This window comes from Medicago sativa, chromosome 7 (genome assembly GCF_051527215.1).
Source record: "Medicago sativa cultivar Bolivia chromosome 7, Bolivia_mono, whole genome shotgun sequence".
NCBI classification, from domain to species: Eukaryota; Viridiplantae; Streptophyta; class Magnoliopsida; order Fabales; family Fabaceae; genus Medicago; species Medicago sativa.
Window position 1 is genome coordinate 48,534,398 of NC_140755.1, and position 19,301 is coordinate 48,553,698.

Below are 19,301 nucleotides of genomic sequence, written 5' to 3' on the forward strand. Positions count from 1 at the left end.
CCCGAAAATGAATGTCCAAACCTACAGAATACACTAACATAGCATAGGAACTAGCGGTTTTGTAGAATAACATATGCTTGCAGACAAACAATTTTTCTACTCCTGACTTAGGATAGAGGAGAAAACATGGAAGGTTTCTATCATAAAAAAAAAAATTCTAAAAGAAAAAGAAGAAAACATGGAAGGGGGAATGAACTTCTCACAAGTTCTTACCCCCCACACACACACATATTTCTAAAGGACGAGTGTACAAAGGAAATTGCTCTATTGGCCCCTTAATTGCTCATAAACTCCTGAATTGTCAAAGTTGCCCTTTATATACTGATTTTTTTAATGATAAATGTTAGTAGTTAGTTGTGAGGTTAGTGAATTAATGGATATCGAAAAAGGAGATCAACCACTCGAAGAAACATAAAAACGATCCAATTATGTGATGATGGAGATGGTGCGGATGAGGATGTTATGCTCAAGATTGCCTGATTTTGATCTTAGGATTTTAAAATGAACCTTCGGTAGTTGCATACCGGACACTCCGGTAAATGTCTACGAGATGTGTAAATCAGGAAATCAAACACAAACACACAATGACAGGTCTTTTTATCCAATCTATTGAGATCTCTGACTCATTTGAAGCATTTTGCTCTGTCTTCATAATATTAACGAACAATTAGTTTGGAGCCATTGTTCACAAGTAGTGGTCATTGTCCACAGACAACAATTTGGAGCCATTGTCCACAAGTATAACCAACCATCTTTCCCTGGTCATAGTAAATAAATATCAACCTAGCAGGGGTAACGAGATACAAAATGTGACAAAGTAATACTTCATAACAAACATATTCATTTTAAAAATCCAAGATACCAAAATGGGTACAATGAGTCAATCAGAACATTATGTCATAACAAATTACTAAAACCAAGATACATAAGGTCGCTTAAAACAAACTACTAAAACAACAAATTGTAGACATCATTGTGCCCTGTGAATTATATTGTCTGACATTCCTTCGCTTACGCCTCAATGAATGATACTGAGTGGCAGACGTGGTCACAGCTACAATCTGCTTTATAGCAATGTACAAAGGAGTGACTGCAAGCCCCAGATTCTGTTCAGTGGAATTGATTGCTGTCTCTTTGACCCTGTCACAACCTCTAAATTAGCAGGCCTCAGCAGATTACTTGGAACACGAGGTATCAAAAAAGGGCGAGAAACCTTGTAGAACCACACCAAGTATCCATTATCTGCATGCCAATTAGCGTCCACAACTTCCTCATAGTCTTCTTCAGCTATTAGATGCAGATCATAATCCTAAAAAACTAGTTCAATCTAAAATGCTCCATCTGTATTGTGCAACAATAGAGCGATGTCTGGGGATACTCTGAACATAGCCAAATTGCCTCAACACGTGCTTCGGCAAGTCTTGACGAGAACATGATTTGCCGCACAATTATATGGACTGAGATTGATGTCATCAACCACAATGCGATCCAAGGACACCTTCTAAGAATCTAGTATAGCATGACCCCTTTTCTATATTAATCGGTTAGCGCGTGGACGGTCCTCTCCATAATTCACATTATAATCCCTCACACAAATATTTTCAAGGTGCTTGTTGTAAATAGTGAAGTTTTACTATTATTATTAGTAATTTGTAATTGGCCTATTAGTCATTAGTCAGACCCATTAGTGGTTGTACTTTATAAGCTATTCTAATATAATGATTTAATTTAGTGTGAACAACTTGTTATTCTGGTGATGATGAAGAGGAGCAACAACTATTAACCCAACACTTGCCCAATGAATTTGAGATCAAGACCTTGGGAAAATTGAAGAATTTTCTAGGAATTGAAGTGGCTCACTCTATGAAAGGAATTTTCATATCCCAACAGAAATATATTACTGATCTTCAACAAGAGACTGACAAGGCCGCATGCAAGCCTGCAAGTACACCAATTGATCCAAATGTAAAGTTGGGGAATGCAGAAGAGGATATTAAGGTTGATAAGGAAATGTATCAAAGGTTAGTCAACAAACTTATATACTTATCACATGCTAGACCTGATGTGGCCTTTGTTGTAAGCATGGTCAGCCAATTCATGCACCAACCAAAGGAGACTCACTTACAAGCTGCCCTCCGAATTATTCAATATTTGAAAGGAACCCTAAGTAGAGGCATATTGTTTGAACGAAATGGAAGCATGAGACTTGAAGCATATACCGATGCTGACTATGTAGAGTCAATTGTGGATAAGAGATCAACTACAGGCTATTGCACTTTTCTGTGTGGTAGTCTTGTGACTTGGAAGAGTAAAAAACAAACTGTGGTATCTAGATCTAGTGTTGAAGCAGAGTTTAGGGCAATAGCACAAGGGATATGTGAGCTGTTATGGCTAGAAAGCATCCTGGAAGACTTGAGGATAAAGAGTGATGAACCAATAAGACTTTATTGTGATAATAAATCTGCTATTAGCATAGCTCATAATCCAGTGCAACATGAAAGAACAAACATATTGAAGTTGACCGACAATTCATCAAAGAAAAATTAGATAGTGCTCTAATTTGCACTCCATATATCTCTTCCCAAGGCAATCTTGCAGATCTTCTAACTAAGGAACTGAACAGCAAAAACTTTGAAAGAATTGTTTCCAAGCTGGGAATGATAGATATTCATTCACCAGCTTGAGGGGAAGTGTTGTAAATAGTGAAGTTTTACTATCATTATTAGTAATTTGTAATTGGTTTATTAGTCATTAGTCAGGCCCATTAGGTTAGAATAGCCTATATAAACACATTAGTGGTTGTACATTATTTATCTCTGAAATATACTCCCTCCGTCCCGAATTGTATGACGTTTTGGGTATTTCACACATATTAAAAAATGCAATTAATATTGTGTGGAAAAGAGATTGTATGAGTTGTTTTACAAAATTGTCCTTAATAAATAATATGGGAAAGATAAATGAAAAAATTAAAAGAAGAGAGAGTAATAAATAGTTAAGGTTATAATAGGAAATGTAACATTAATGTTGCATTGATATTGTAAAGCGATATATAATTTGGGACAAATTTTTTTCCCTAAAGCGACATACAATTTCGGACGGAGGGAGTAATATTCAGTTTTCACAGTGTTGATATATCCATGCCTATATAAAATAAAAATTCTATCATTAACCATAATAGTGTGAATCTAGGTAAATTTTAAAATAACAATTTAAGTTACAAAATTTTCCCTACAACAAACAATTGTAGCCAACCAAGAACTTTTCAATGTGCATAACTTCATCTTTACCGATATCAAGATTGACTATTTCAAGAGTGTTAATGCAAGGAATCCATTTGCAAACCATCCACACCTATTTCCAAATTTTTTCATCATATTTGGATTAAATTAAATTCATAAGTCAAGATGGGGCCAGCTTGCATCATTAGTCTTATGAACTTATTAGGAATAAATGAGATGGTTTAAATTTCCACCAAAAGAAAAAAATAAGTTGCCTTGAATAAAGGAAGGGTTGTGTTAACAAGCAAGAGCACTCGTTAAGAAGATACAAATAAAAATAATTAACGAGTTTAATGAAATTAAAGTTTATTTTTAAAGTTTGAATGTAATGAATGCAAAATTCAATACAATTTGGGACCGATGGAGTAGCATTTTCCATAAATCACGTTAATATTGACCCATTTCACAAGGCTCAAGTCTTCCGAAAACATTGCCAAGAAAGACCGGTATTGCATTGCAGATTTGCAGTCAATGGAAACAGTTGACTGCTGTTTCATTGCAGACAATTTTTTTGGATGGATTTGGATCCTCTCTGTCGTATTTTTTTACTTCATTTTTCTCTATTTTCAATCCCCACCACTGAACATATTCTCTATTTTCAACCAAAAAAATAAAACCCCAACAAACTAGATCATAACTAAGTCCATAAATGTCGTGTTTAGAAGGGTAGATTTTGTCATTAATACCCTTGTTTTATAACTTCTCTCTATAAATATGTGAAATACTGCATGAAACAAACTACATAAACACATATCTTAGAGTATTCACCATATAAACATATCCCGCCATGGTGTTCCTATTTTCAAACCTTCAGTCCAAAAAGCTCTTCCCCTTTTGGCTGCTGCTTTCAACTTGTTTTTGTGCCTTCACAACACCTACTTCAACTACTTCATCAGCAACTTTACAAAGTAGAGAAGCAAGTGCTTTGTTGAAGTGGAAAACAAGTTTGGACAACCATAGCCAAGCTTTGTTATCTTCATGGAGTGGCAATAATTCATGCAAATGGCTTGGAATTTCTTGTAATGAAGATTCCATTTCTGTCTCTAAGGTAAATCTCACAAATATGGGATTGAAAGGTACGCTTGAAAGTCTTAACTTCTCATCACTTCAAAATATCCAAACCCTAAACATAAGTCACAATTCCTTAAATGGAAGTATTCCTGCCCATATTGGAATGTTGTCCAAACTTGCTCATCTTGATCTTAGTTTCAATCTTCTCTCAGGAACAATTCCATATGAAATAACACAGTTGATTAGCATTCACACTTTATACCTGGATAATAATGTTTTCAATAGTTCCATTCCAAAAAATATAGGTGCATTGATAAATCTGAGAGAACTTAGTATCTCAAATGCAAGTCTCACGGGGACTATCCCAACTTCTATTGGGAACCTCACCTTGTTGTCACATTTATATTTAGGAATAAACAACCTTTATGGTAACATTCCAAAAGAACTTTGGAATTTGAACAACATAACCTACTTAGCAGTTGATTTAAATAAATTTAATGGTTTTGTGTCTGTCCAAGAAATTGTGAACTTGCATAAGCTAGAGACTCTTGATCTTGGTGAATGTGGTATTTCCATTAATGGTCCCATCCTCCAAGAACTTTGGAAGTTGGTAAATTTGTCATACCTTTCTCTTGATCAATGCAATGTCACAGGGGCTATTCCATTTTCTATAGGAAAGTTGGCCAACAGCTTGACATATCTAAATTTAGTACACAACCAAATTTCTGGCCACATCCCCAAGGAAATTGGAAAGTTACAAAAGCTAGAATATTTATACCTGTTTCAAAATAACTTATCTGGTAGCATTCCTGTGGAAATTGGGGGATTGGTGAACATGAAAGAGTTAAGGTTTAGGGACAATAATCTTTCTGGTTCGATTCCTCGTGAAATTGGAATGCTGAGAAATGTTGTTCAAATTGATTTGGACAATAACTTTCTTTCAGGTGAAATCCCACCGACAATTGGAAACTTGAGTGATATACAATTTCTTTCATTTGGTCAAAACCATCTCAATGGCAATTTACCAATGGAAATGAATTTGCTTATCAATTTGGTACAACTGCAAATGTATGATAATGACTTCACTGGTCAGCTGCCTCACAACATTTGCATTGGTGGGAATTTACAATATTTTTCTGCTAAAAATAACCACTTCACAGGCTCAGTTCCAAAGAGTTTGAAGAATTGCTCTAGCATTATTAGGATTAGACTTGAACAAAACCAACTTACTGGAAATATAACAGAAGTCTTTGGTGTATATCCAAATTTGGTTTACATGCAATTTAGTCAAAACAATTTTTATGGACACCTTTCATCCAATTGGGAAAAGTTCCATAGCCTGACACACTTCATTGTTTCCAATAATAATATATCAGGCCATATACCACCAGAAATAGGAAAGGCATCCAATTTGGGTTCACTTGACTTATCTTCAAACCATCTCACAGGGAAAATTCCAAAGGAGTTAAGCAACTTATCTTTGGTGAACCTCTTGATAAGCAACAACCATCTCTCAGGAAACATTCCTATAGAAATATCATCCTTAGATCAACTTGAGACCTTAGACCTTGCAGAAAATAATCTAAGTGGCTTCATCACAAAACAACTTGCAAATTTGCCTAAGATATGGAACTTAAATTTGAGCCATAACAAATTCACAGGAAATATTCCTATTGAATTTGGACAATTTAATGTCCTTGAAATCCTAGATCTCAGTGGAAATTTTTTGAATGGAACAATACCATCAATGCTTACACAGTTGAAATACTTGGAAACATTGAATATCTCACATAATAATCTTTCTGGTTTTATTCCCTCTAGCTTTGATCAAATGTTAAGCTTGACATCTGTTGATATATCTTATAACCAATTGGAGGGTCCACTCCCCAATATTCGAGCTTTCAGCAACGCTACAATTGAAGTGGTGAGAAATAATAAAGGCTTGTGTGGTAATGTCTCTGGCTTAGAGCCCTGCCCAACATCAAGCATCGAATCTCATCATCATCATACAAAGAAAGTCTTATTGATAGTTTTACCTTTTGTAGCTGTTGGAACTCTAGTTATAGCCTTATTTTGCTTCAAATTCTCGAATCATCTCTTCCAAAGATCAACCACCAATGAAAACCAGGTTGGAGGGAACATCATTGTACCGCAAAATGTATTTACAATATGGAACTTTGATGGAAAAATTGTGTTTGAGAACATTGTGGAAGCCACAGAAGATTTTGATGAGAAACATCTGATTGGAGTTGGAGGGCACGGAAGTGTCTACAAAGCACAGTTGCACACAGGTCAAGTAGTTGCTGTGAAAAAGCTCCATTCAGTGGCAAATGGGGAAAATTCCAATCTAAAATCATTCACAAATGAGATCCAAGCTCTAACCGAAACTCGACATCGTAATATTGTGAAGTTGTATGGATTTTGCTCACACTCTCAGTTGTCATTTTTGGTTTATGAGTTCGTAGAGAAAGGTAGTTTGGAAAAGATTTTGAAAGATGATGAAGAAGCAATTGCGTTTGATTGGAATAACAGGGTGAATGTCATCAAAGATGTAGCTAATGCTTTATGCTACATGCATCATGATTGCTCGCCTCCAATTGTTCATCGAGATATATCAAGCAAGAATATTCTTCTGGATTCGGAATGTGTGGCTCATGTCTCTGACTTTGGAACAGCTAAGCTTCTTGATCTTAATTTAACGAGCTCAACCTCGTTTGCATGCACATTTGGATATGCTGCTCCAGGTTAATTCCCATTCTTTCATCTTATTAATACATAAGTAATATTTTACTTTGTTCGTCCTTGCTAATAATTTTGTAACCAAACAATTTCATAATTATCTATATCTTATGTTTAATTTTTCTATTTGATTAGTACATGATTCCTATTTTTGTTTTGATACAGAACTTGCATACACAACCAAAGTGAATGAGAAGTGTGATGTTTACAGTTTTGGAGTATTAGCATTGGAAATACTTTTTGGAAAACATCCTGGAGATGTTATATCCTTATTGAACACCATTGGCTCTATACCTGATGCTAAGCTAGTAATAGATATGTTCGACCAACGTCTCCCTCATCCTTTGAATCCCATTGTCGAGGAGTTAGTATCGATTGCAATGATAGCTTTTGCATGTTTGCCTGAAAGTTCACAATCTCGCCCGACCATGGAGCAGGTGTCAAGGAGCTTGTAATGTCAAAGTGGTTTCACACAAATATCTGAAGATTATACTTAGTTAATATGCTTGAGTTTTACTTATTCTTCCTTGTTTTTTAATTTTGTAAACCTTTTTTGACTTGTTTGTATTATAAGTTGCTTCACAAAAAATTGTATTGTCAGAATAATGGATTTCGATTCAATATAGTGGATTATCCACTCATGAATCTAAAATTCATGTGTGGATAATCTTTTATGCCTACAATCACCATCTTTTGAAGTGTTTTTAATTCAGAATTATTTGTGTTACCAACTATTCCAGTTTGATCTTTCTCTTGGTTATCGTCTTAATCATGGTATTTTTAGTGATAATGGAAGATCCTTTCTCTTCACTTCCTTTGGTGGTGGCAAGTGCACAACCTGCACAACAGCTTGAACTACAAGGACATTGTGAATGTGTTTAAGAGAAATTGATGATGTTTCCTAGGTGTTTATTTTTGAATGCAATGTACAGGATATATATATATATATATATATATATATATATATATATATATATATATATATATATATATATATATATATATTCCAGTGTTTTGAAGTTGTACTATACTCATCATTTACAAACGGAAGTTTCTTCCAAGTGTTCAGTTTCACTACACTCATGCCTTTGACAACATGCATTTTCTGAACATCATTCTACTAAATTCCATCATCAGTATAAACATATATAGTTTGCCATCTCCAACATCTTAAAACTCGTCAACATGAAGATCAGAAATAAGGTTCCTATGCCATACTGAAATATTTGTTCATAACAAACAATAAAATGTACAAACTTGGGGGACTACGCTAAAATCCAAAATAACAGAAAGTTATTACATTACCTTGTCTCGTTAAAAATCTTACCAAGGAAAACCCAAAGGGGTAAAACCTTGTCGAAGGGAATGGAGTGCAGAGTTTACAAAATAAGGAACCAACATAAACAAAATCTAAACATTGGTAAACCTAATCTATTACGATTAAAATTGTCCTTAATCGATACTGGTATGCTATCCCACCAAGTGAGACTAGAGTCAGAAAGGCTACCAGGTTTGCCATGGGTATATAGGTGGAAGCAACAACACTTCTTTGATCCTATGAACATTACAATGATGTATCTTAATATATAAAACTTTAAGAATCATAAATTCAGACATGCTAGGTGAAGTTGCAATGTTAGTGTAATTAGCACTCAAAGAAACATTAGAAATGATAGTGTTGATGGAAGTCTTCCAAGAAATAAACCTGTTATGGAACTTGCAAGTGTTTCTACTATATATTAGAAATAGCAGCAAACCCTATCACAAGTAAAAAGAATATTAAAAATTGAGTTAATATTAATCTGCACCCCCAATGAAGTTTTGCAACCAATTATGTTTTGCAGCCAACCCCAAATATTCACAACATAGGAACAATCACAAAAAAAAAATACAAAGTATTTTCCAACTGTGAGTTAGAACGATAACATTTAGAAACGTGCATCTTCTAGTCATCAAATTATCAAGGATAGGAATCTTATTATGAATAAGTCTCTAAGTAATCCCTCGAGGTTTTTGAAATTTGAAAGCTCCTTTAAAAGTAAGATCAACAATATCAATAGAATTATTCCAAGAAATCTTATCAGGACCTTTAATTTTGGGGATCGCGATCTTGAAAATCCAATCAACCGACTCGAGTAATTTAATAGAGTAATTTACAGGATAGAGTTCAGGATATACCAGAAGTAATTCCTAATGAAATCACTCACCTTGGCATTAAGAATTTAAGATCAATAGAATGCTCATCAACTAAAGGTTCACCATCTTTCAAAAAAAAAAAAAAAAAAACTAAAGGTTCACCAAGACAATTATTTAACCAGAAATTGATAGTCTTCCCATCACCCAACCATCTAGAGTTGTCGTGAACAACTATGATTTCACTTTTGATACCATACAGATAGAAGAATAAATATGGGTTTATTATGTTAAAATCCGTTTGTTATAGTTTTTTTAAGGTAAAAATCACTTTTTTTAACAAATTAATCACCTTTAAGGAATGTTGCATCCATTTGATACTGTTTTTAAAAAAAATCAGAATCTAAAAAATATGTAAAACAACTTCAAATGAGAAGCTGTTAAGAGCAGCTTCTCAATAAATAGATTTTTTTTAGAAGAGAGAGAGAGAAAATATGATTTAAAAAATTGAACTAACTTTGTAACAAAAAAATCCCTTTTTATATAGTTGTATCCAAACAAACTAAATTATTTGTTTTAAAAAGTGATTTTTATCACGGTAAACAAACGCAAAATAGATTCTGATTTTTCATAAAATCTCTAAAATATAATCTCTAAATATTTATGTCAAAATAACTTTTATTTTAATCCGTACAAACGAGCTCTAAATAATAAGGAAATTGCTTTTGTGACAACAATTTTTTCCTAAAGACACATGGAAATTACCCTAATACCCCCATCAGTAGTTTACTACCACTCAGACAAAACAACCCGCAACATTTAACTACCTCTGGTCCCAGCAGTAGTTAGCTACCATTACGATCATTCCCATAGATGTAGTACAACTCCACCCTACCTCCTACTATTCATCCATCACCATACCTCAAAAAATCTCCAATTTCAAATTTTTTCACTCAAATCCTGAACTCAAATCATTGGAGAAGGATTGTTAGAAGGTTTCTACACACATTTGACATCAAGAAACATGTAATGCATATTTTAATCAATTTACATTTGTGTATTTTTCTGCCAATTTTTCAAGTTTTTCTAACATGCAACATAGCGGTAGTCAACTACTGCTGAGTCAAACGGTAGTCAACTACCGCTGTGGACATTAACTTTCTTTATTTTTTTCAATTTGGTAGTTCTACTGTGTAATTTTTTTTTTGTTTTGTTTTATTTTTGTTTTTACTTTATATTAGATAGATGTTAATTAAATATTTTTGCAATTATATGCTGTTTATTTATAGTTATGGTTGAGAATGCGGATGATAATCCAGTTGATCGAAAACCTAGTTTTGTCGATTATTTCGTGAAAGTTGAAGCTTTCGTGAAAGTTGAAGCTGCCATGAAAGTTGAGGCTTTACACGTCAATTCCGGTGTGTCCAATCTTCGTGACAATGAAGTGGACACAACTCATTTCTTTTCAAGCCAAGATACATGGAAAGATAAAAGATTATTTGCTCGGTTGGGTACGTCAACAAGCAAATATGGCTGGATTTACGGTTGTTAGAAAAGATCTTGTGCAACAAGGAATCAAAGTTGGAGTTGGTTTGTGAAAGGAGTGGCGAGCATAAAGTACCGAAGAAAAAATTGAAGCGTGAAGATCAAAAAAATGTGGGTGTTTGTTAAAGAATTAAACGCGTGGAAAAGTTTAGTTATACATGTTTATTTTAATTGAAAAACATGTTAAACAGACATTAGTACTACATCACTATTAAAACTAAAGCTTAGTTTAGAGAATCATATATAAATAGGCCAAATTGAAGATGACATGCCAAAATAAATAATTCATGTAGACCTAGACAATTATTGTAGTAATTGGTTATAATATTTTATTGAAATTTTAGTTTTCCTTGTCATTTAAAAGAGAGACATGTAATTGTTCTTTTAATATGATTTAGATAATGTCTTTATTGTTTTGTTATAAGTGGTTGCTTAGTTTTATTAAAACACTCTAGCATATCTCTATTGCAAAATTATCCACAAGATTATTACCTTGATTCAAATGATCTTTGTTTTATATGTTTTCTAAATATTTCACATTTTGAGTATTTTGGTTCGATTCAAACTATTGTCTTGAAATTGTTGAATCGAATCATTGCTTGCCTCGGGTGTTTGGTTTAAGGGTTTTAAATCGATTCAGTAAGATTCGATTCATTCATCGCCTCATGTTTTTGACCTCTAGCTGTTGAATCATATCAGAGTTCTTCGAATCATATCAATCTAGAGATTGAATGCAAGAGATTTGAATCATATCATAGCAAAGAAGATTTCTCAAAGTAGAAGATCGAAGTATTTCATGCAAACTTGAGATTTGAAGACCTTGTGGATTATCCAATTTCAAGATAGTTTGAAGATTGGATTTGTTGTGTGATTGCTTAGCATAGAAGATTAGGAATAAAAGGAATCTTTGTAATCATACACTCATTTTCTTTTACGAAGAGTGGACGCACCCTTAGCGAGGACGAAAAAAGAGAAACCACTATAAATCTCAGTGTCTTTCTTTCCCTATATATCTCTTTAAATTTCTGCAAATCAATTTGTGATATATGATTATGATGGATTAACTAATTGCTACATTCTTTTGATTGAAAAAATTCTAAAACCTATTTTCAAAATATTATTGATTAATTCATTCTCATTGTAGAGATTAATTTGGTGCTTAATTCATCATATATATCAAAATTGTTTAATTACTTGTGTTAGTGATTTTTTGATTTAGAGTAGGTTTGGTTTGAGATAATTATGGATTTTATGGATTATTGTGTGAATTGATTAATTGTTTTTAAATAATAATTCATAGTTAAATATCTCGTTATGGAATAAATATAATATTAATTGTGGGCTTAAAAGTAACATAAAAACTATTTTTGAAATTAATTATCAAAGTTAATATGATTGGTGGTAGGATTCAAAATAAAATATAATACATATGATATTAAGTGAGTAGAAGACTATCTAAATAACATTATTTGTTGCCTCAATCATTTTATTGACTATAAGGTCCATCAACATAGAAACATAACAAAAAACTTCAAATTATTGGGTGCTACCGTAATAACTAAATGATAGCTTCTGGAATATTGTAGGAGATCAATGCTATGTCCACATCACTCAAACACATGTGCATATGCCTGATTTTGAGGAAAGTGGTAGTTTTGGGCTTACAACACACCTCGGTTTTAAAGGTTTTTTACACATATCTTTTGGACAATGAGAATCTTGAGAACATTTATTAATTGCTGTAACCAAAAAAGAGAATAAAAATATATTATTAAAATGATATATAATATTATGAACAGAGTAACTAAGAAAAGTTATAAAGGATTAAAAATCGATTACCATTAACGTTTGTTGCAGCAAGAAATAGAGAAAGAAAGATGAATATAACATAAACAAACTGAAGAATTTTAACCATAGTTTCTTTTTCTTTGTGTGATAGAAATAGAATAAAGTTTTAAACTTTAAACCTTATCCTTTCCTTATATACATAAAACGTTTGTGTTTATGAAGTTGTAAAAAAAACCTTCATCAAATTATAATAATTATTAAATGCCTTTTAAATAAATCAAAGTGTTGTATTTGTCCCTTTAGCATGCTTAGTAAATAGATCAGATAAAAAAACTTACCAAATTCAGGGTATCATTATAACAAGTTCATATTATTTTATAACCTTTCATTACACAAATGGGAAAATAACGAAAAAAGAATAATATTATTATTTTAATTTGATCCCTAGGCTATAGTAGAGCTATAATGATTGTTCTTGCCGAGAACATAAGTGTCAGTAGAAGGAGCTACAAAGAAACTTCAACAAACGTTCATGGTAGTTATCGACAGTTCTTCACTAATTGCGGGGCGTACCTGCAATGATAATCCAATATTCAAGCCAATGAGGTCTCACGGTGCTTTGTAGAGATTTCTCAAAGTTAGAGTGTGTACCTCATTTTAATGTGAAACTCTTGATATATAGACCTCTAGATAAAACAAGTCGATTATACCCATATGGCTCTATGGTTAGACGACTGAGTGATCAGATCTAAGTGTGTTTTCTAGTGTATCACGACTCATCAAGAGTTCATGTGGCATGTGATGACATGTCATCTTACGTTACTCTTAGCATGCTTTTCAATCAATTTCAATAGGTTTTAGCAGAAAAAGGAGGAGTATTAGAACGATTGCCTATGATTTTGGTACTTTTGCAATGTTTTCTGTATTTGTGTCTGTAATTCTACTTTTCCCAAAACATAGCAATTTTAGGGGGTTTTTGAAGTAATTCACGAAGAAATCATGCAAATCGGAAAATCAAGAACATCCAAAGATTTGTGAAGACTTTGGGAAGACCAAGAATGAAGATTCAAGAGGCCTTAGTAGACTTTACAGTGGAAGGAATTATGTTCCCAAGTTCTAAGGCAAGTTATTTGAAGACGAAAAACCTAAAATGACGGAAAATCGGAGAAACTAGGCCCAAGGAGCAATACCATGCACCTAACGCACATGTTATGCGCCAAGAGCATGGCAAAAACTTGCCATGCGCCTAGAGCATGGCTTTAGGTGCACTTTCATGCGCCTAGAGCACTGCTTATGCGCCTCGAGCATCTGAAATGCAAGGGGCGCAGACGTAATTTTATGCTTTCTTGTGGGTAAAGCCCGTGTTTTTAGCGCAAACCCAGTTAGAAACTCTCACAATAAATACCAGCCTTTCTCGTTCAGAACTGTATCAGTTCAAGAGGAAGGTGCATGAACCCGATCCCTATTCAGCGCGTGTTTAGCGTCCCGAGCCTAACGAATATGTCTAACTGTTTATTTTTGACCTTTGAGCAGCCGGTTCTTCCTTTCTACTACTTGGGTCTTGCATATAGTCTCGCAGGTGCATGACTTCCTTAATTAGGACCTTGGCCAACCACCTAGTGTGGTCCTTGATCTCAACACAATTGTTCTTGCAAATGCGGGTTATTTCGAAAGGCCCATACAAAGCCTTATGCATGAGAGTAGATGGAGAGAAAAGTTCATGGGATTTGATCATAACTCTGTCCCTTCTTCTGAAAGCGTTCTTGTCTTTGATTTTGATTGAAACATCACCCATGAAGTTGACTTGTCGGATCTCCTCTTGTGGAATTTTCTTCACTCCTCCCATTGGTCTTCCCCCCATTGTTTTCCTTGTTGTTCGTTTAGTTCGCACCATGTTGATCTTCCTCTTTAGTTTGAATACCTTTAAGAAGTTAATACAATACTAATTTATGACAGCTAGTTTAAAATTAGAGAGGTTGATTATGACCTATTTCTGACAGTTTAAAGTTTATTCCTAATTATAATTGATCTCAGTTTTTAACGTTTGTTCTGTTAGACTTAACAGACTCTATGTAATGCAGACTCGGTCTAAATTAACTACAATAATTCATACCTAATATTATTAATAATATTACATAAAACTCTATGAATATTATTACTAAATGATAATCCTAATCCTAAAATGCAAAATTAAATTGGACTGACTCGATCTAATGTAGATTGTATAACAACTGTTATTTTTACCAAGACTCTCTAATATGCAATGTTTAAATAATAATGATGACCTAAACTAAGATTCTAAAATAAAACAAAAGTAAAATTGGGGTCAGTTCGAAAAACAAAAAGAAAAGAAAAATGGTTAGTACTAAATGGAAACAATAAACTAAATGCAAAACAGAAAAATAAACTATGTTGGTAATGACTAAAATAAATAAACTATATGATAAAGTATACTCTAAAAAATAAAATGACTCAACTAGGACTAAATATTTTTGGTATTTTAATTTTTTTGAATTTTTTTGGTATTTTAGAATTTTAGAAAACAGAAAAATAAAATGCAAAAAAATAAATGACAAAAAAAAAAGATAGAAAATAAGTAATTTGAATCGCTTACTTGAAAATATCAACAATCCCCATCATCGGTGCCAAAAAGTTGATGTGCTGATTAGGCAAGTGTACCAAATCGTTTACCAAGTAATAAAGTGATAAGTAGAGTATCGTATCCATAGGGATTGTCGTTTCGTACAAAGAATTCGCGTTACTTATTTTTAAGTTGACGATATAATAAAAGATTAAGGGTTTTAAGTTGCAATTTTTATCTGTTTGCAACAGAGCAAGTTTATCTATTTTTGGTTGCAGAAAAGTAAGCAGCGGTTAGAATTCTTTGAATCCCCTCTATTTATATTGTTGGATATCAAATAACAGTCATGTCGCGTTTATTTATCTTAGGTAGACTATACAAGTGATGAGGCCATTGGGACATTACTAACCTAATCGGGTGGAAAGTGCACTTGCTGATCACACGGTGATCCTTACGTGTGGGTTCTATAAATCTCGATTAATTAGGTCTATCCCTCCAATGTTTGGTTGCACCTGCTGGTCACACGGTGATCCTTACGTGTGGGGTCTTACCACCTCAAAGGTAATTGAAAACATAGACTTTATGTTGGCTTTCCACCATTAAAAACAAATTACTAAAGATGAAAATATACCCTATAAAATCAAGGAGAAGATAGAAACTCTCCTGCAGCTCCAAAGATGCCTTCCTCTTAAACTGCCACAGTTCTGAACGAGAATTTATGAATGACGAAGGTTGGTATTTATAGTGAGAGTTACTAACTGGGTTTGGGCTAAAAACGCGGGCTTTACCCACAAGAAAGCATAAAATTACGCCTGCTCCCCTCAAATTCAAGATGCTCGGGGCGCACAAAGCATGCTCTAGGCGCATGGCAGTGCTTCTTGGGCCCAGTTTCTTCGATTCTCCATCGTTTTTGGTCTTCGCCTTCAATTAACTTACTTCAGAACTTGGGAACAAAATTTCTCCCACTGTAAAGTCTCCTGAGGCCTCTTGAATCTTCATTCATGGTCTTCCCACATTCTTCACAAATCTTCGGATGTTCTTGATTTGCCGATTTGCATGATTTCTTTGCGAATTATTTCATAAACCCCCTAAAATTTCTATGTTTCAGGAAAACTAGAATTACAACCTTAAATATAGAAAACATTATAAATGTCCCGAAATCATAGACAATTGTTCTAATACTCCTCCTTTTTGTTACTAAAACCTACTGAAATTGACTGAAAAACATGCTAAGAATAACGTAAGATGATCTGTCATCACCCACTAATGACACCACCTCTTGGAAAATAGCACAAGAGTAGGATAAAAAGGAAAATACCCTAAACAAATCTTCCCCTAAAATTGTAGTACAAGATGTTGATGGATACATGATAGGCCAAACCGCAAGTGCACGGTCTATCGAAGTAGTAGTAAAAGAGAGTATCGTTCTGCTAGGGAGTTGTTCAATTTAACTAACTTTAAGAGAATGATTAGAGGAGAAGAAAAATTATAAAATAGGAGGTTCAGTTGGTTGGAAGTAAATAACAATAATAAAAAGAGCCTTGGGATTATTGGTTCATCGTAATGACGAATCCTTCACAAACAAACCCTTAAACTTATAACCTTACGTTGGTCCTAATTTCTAAAGACAAGTTTCTCTTTAGCCTATCACATCTCCTTTCGGTCTCAGCGAGTGTGTTCCTCCAAGTGATTGCCTTTGGAATCCTTGAAGCTCGAAACTTTTCTATGTCTCAAGGTTTGCTAGACTATTTTCATGTTTCGCAATCCTTGTCTAGATTCACTTGTTCGAATATCAAAACTCCACTTTCGTTTTATGAATCGATATTTTGAACAATGGATTAACAATTATCAAACCCTCCACTTTCGCTTCCACAGTTTGATAATGGTTAATTCATGTTAAAATGGTGAATCTAGATTAGAAATTAGGGTTACATAAGATTAAGGTTTAAGGCTTGGTTTGATTTGGATTACGTCATTAGACTTATCCAACAATCCCAAGACAAAGAAGTCTAGACATGGGGAAGAAGAGAGAAAGCATAATGTAAATAACAAGAAAGTAAATAAAGTAAAAGATGAACTTTATTAAGAAAACAATTGTCACTATTGAATTCCAAGAAAATAAAGATGAATATTTGTGATAGAGAGCTACTCTATTTATAGCTTACATTCGACTTAAAATCTAAGCAATTACAAGGGCTTTTCGGTAAAACTAAAACAGAGTAACTTGGGGCCAAAGCAAAAGCAGCAAAAGGCACTCTGGAGGGTGGCACGGCCGTGCCACATGTTGGCACGGGCCGTGCCAAGCTTCTGACTTGGGGGAATGTCTTTTTGTTCCCAAATCTTTCGTATTTTTGCTCCGAATCAGTTCCAGACTCCTTTCTTTTGCTCCAAGACTCCTTCCATCCAATATTCATTCCTGAAATATAAAAATAGGCAATTGAAGTAAAATAGCTCAAAAAGGAAACAATATTAAAATAAAATAAAACTAAATCTAAATAAAACGAAACTAAATAATATATAAAAATAGACTAAATAATGACTCATCAAACTCCCCCACACTTGAATCTTTGCTTGTCCTCAAGCAAAAGGCAATATACATAGTAGCAACAAAAAGATATCTCATATGGCAACACAATTGAAAAACTAATGTCTCTCTTAAGGTTTTATTTCAAAGTACACTAATCAAAATCTCAAGTATTCATTGTGAACCTATTCAACCCAACATCAAGTCTCAAGTGAGTGTGTATGTGCAGTCCAACCCTTTTCTTGCTCCTGTATAAGACAGATATTATGAGGAACAGGTTCTAACCTTAACACTAAAGTAACCGAGAAAAGTCCTTTCTTCATTTCATATAAGAGAGATGGGAAATTATTTAGAATTAACAAGTTAAGCATAAGGGGCTGCAGATTGCTTAGGGGCTATCTATCCTCATAGGAAGTCTTTTTGGAGAGGGTGTCCTTTCCCCCTAGATTCAAAATCACCCTAAGTAGTGCTGCAAAATTTTTAATCATCTCCGCGTAGGAAGTCTTTTTGGTGAGGGTGTCCTTTCCCCCTAGCTTTGATGAATTTATTTCCTCTTTTGAGGGATTTGAAACTTAAGCTCAATTAGGGAGTCTCCACCACATTTTGGAAGTCAGAGAGAGGGAGTCCTTTCCTCCTCATGTTGGTGCCATTCTCCAGCCCCATTTTAGTTTAACACATTATGAATATAACAATAAAGCACATTATTTCCCAAACAAACTTATACTACTTTTATTCTAAAGACTTTTAAGGGTCTAAGTTACCATTAAAGTTAAAACGTGCTCCTTAAAATACCTACTCATACATTTACTCAAAGATTGCAACTGAGTGCTTTTCTCATTGGAGAATTTTCACAATAAAACAAGATGTGGGTATAGCAAGAACACTAAAAACACAAGAAATCACTTTCATGTACAAGAAACAACCTTTTAAGAGAAGACAAACAAACAATTTTATGCCATAATTTCCATTAAAAACAAGCTACTTAATCATGCCTTTTGCTATTAAAACAAAACAAAAGAATAAAGTTCAAGGGAGTTTGGAAACACTACGACTCTAGACACTTTATTAGGCTCCCTCCACACTTAGGAGAAGCATTGTCCTCAATGGTTCAAAGAAAAGCTGAATTAAAATAAAAGAGAAGGAGGAGAAGAAGAAGAAGAAGAGGGAGTAGAAGAAAGAGTAGAAGGAAGAAGAAGGAGAGGTAAGGGAAGAGAGGAAGAGGAAAGCTCACAATTTAATTAGGTCCTTAAGGAGGACCTTGGAGATTGAAGTGGTGCATCATCCTTCGGAGCATTGCATTATTTTCTTTCGTCATACGGTTGCCGCTTTGGACATCTTTTCTTAGCCCCAAAACTTCAACACCTTATCTTGGTTGCTCGGTGCTTATCCTCTCGACCTTGGTTCTCATCCATGCCCATCTTTCATTTTCTTCTTGGTAATGGTGCTCTCCCTCATGGTGCAAGTGTGCACCTTCTCCTTCATCAACATTTTGTTCCTCATGTACCTGGACATTATCAACATACAACCAATTTTCTTCCACCTCGGTGTTAGTCCGAGATGGGTTAGGAAGCAAAAATAGAATATGTACATTGAGTTTAAGGGCATATTGCAATGGTGGACGATGCTTAATGAAATTCATAGAGATTAGCGTCTCTATGTTAAGCTTATTGTTGCCCTTAATTTGATTTATCCCCTCCTC

General features: G+C 34.1%; 1 long non-coding RNA gene and 2 pseudogenes across 2 annotated transcripts; 1 reads left to right on the top strand and 2 right to left on the bottom strand.

Annotated features, from left to right (window-relative positions):
• Positions 1–935: 935 nt before the first annotated feature.
• Positions 936–2,084, bottom strand: LOC146906370 (uncharacterized; annotated as a pseudogene).
• Positions 2,085–3,936: 1,852 nt separating this feature from the next.
• On the top strand, positions 3,937–7,659 carry LOC146906371 (uncharacterized; annotated as a pseudogene). The gene is made up of 2 exons (XR_015017506.1): positions 3,937–7,036; positions 7,197–7,659. The product of XR_015017506.1 is annotated as an uncharacterized LOC146906371 (transcript).
• Positions 7,660–12,848: 5,189 nt separating this feature from the next.
• On the bottom strand, positions 12,849–13,746 carry LOC146906372 (uncharacterized). Its single transcript, XR_015019302.1, has 2 exons — positions 13,149–13,746; positions 12,849–13,070 (listed from the first exon to the last, which is right to left on the bottom strand). It is a non-coding gene; the product is annotated as an uncharacterized LOC146906372 (long non-coding RNA).
• Positions 13,747–19,301: the final 5,555 nt, after the last annotated feature.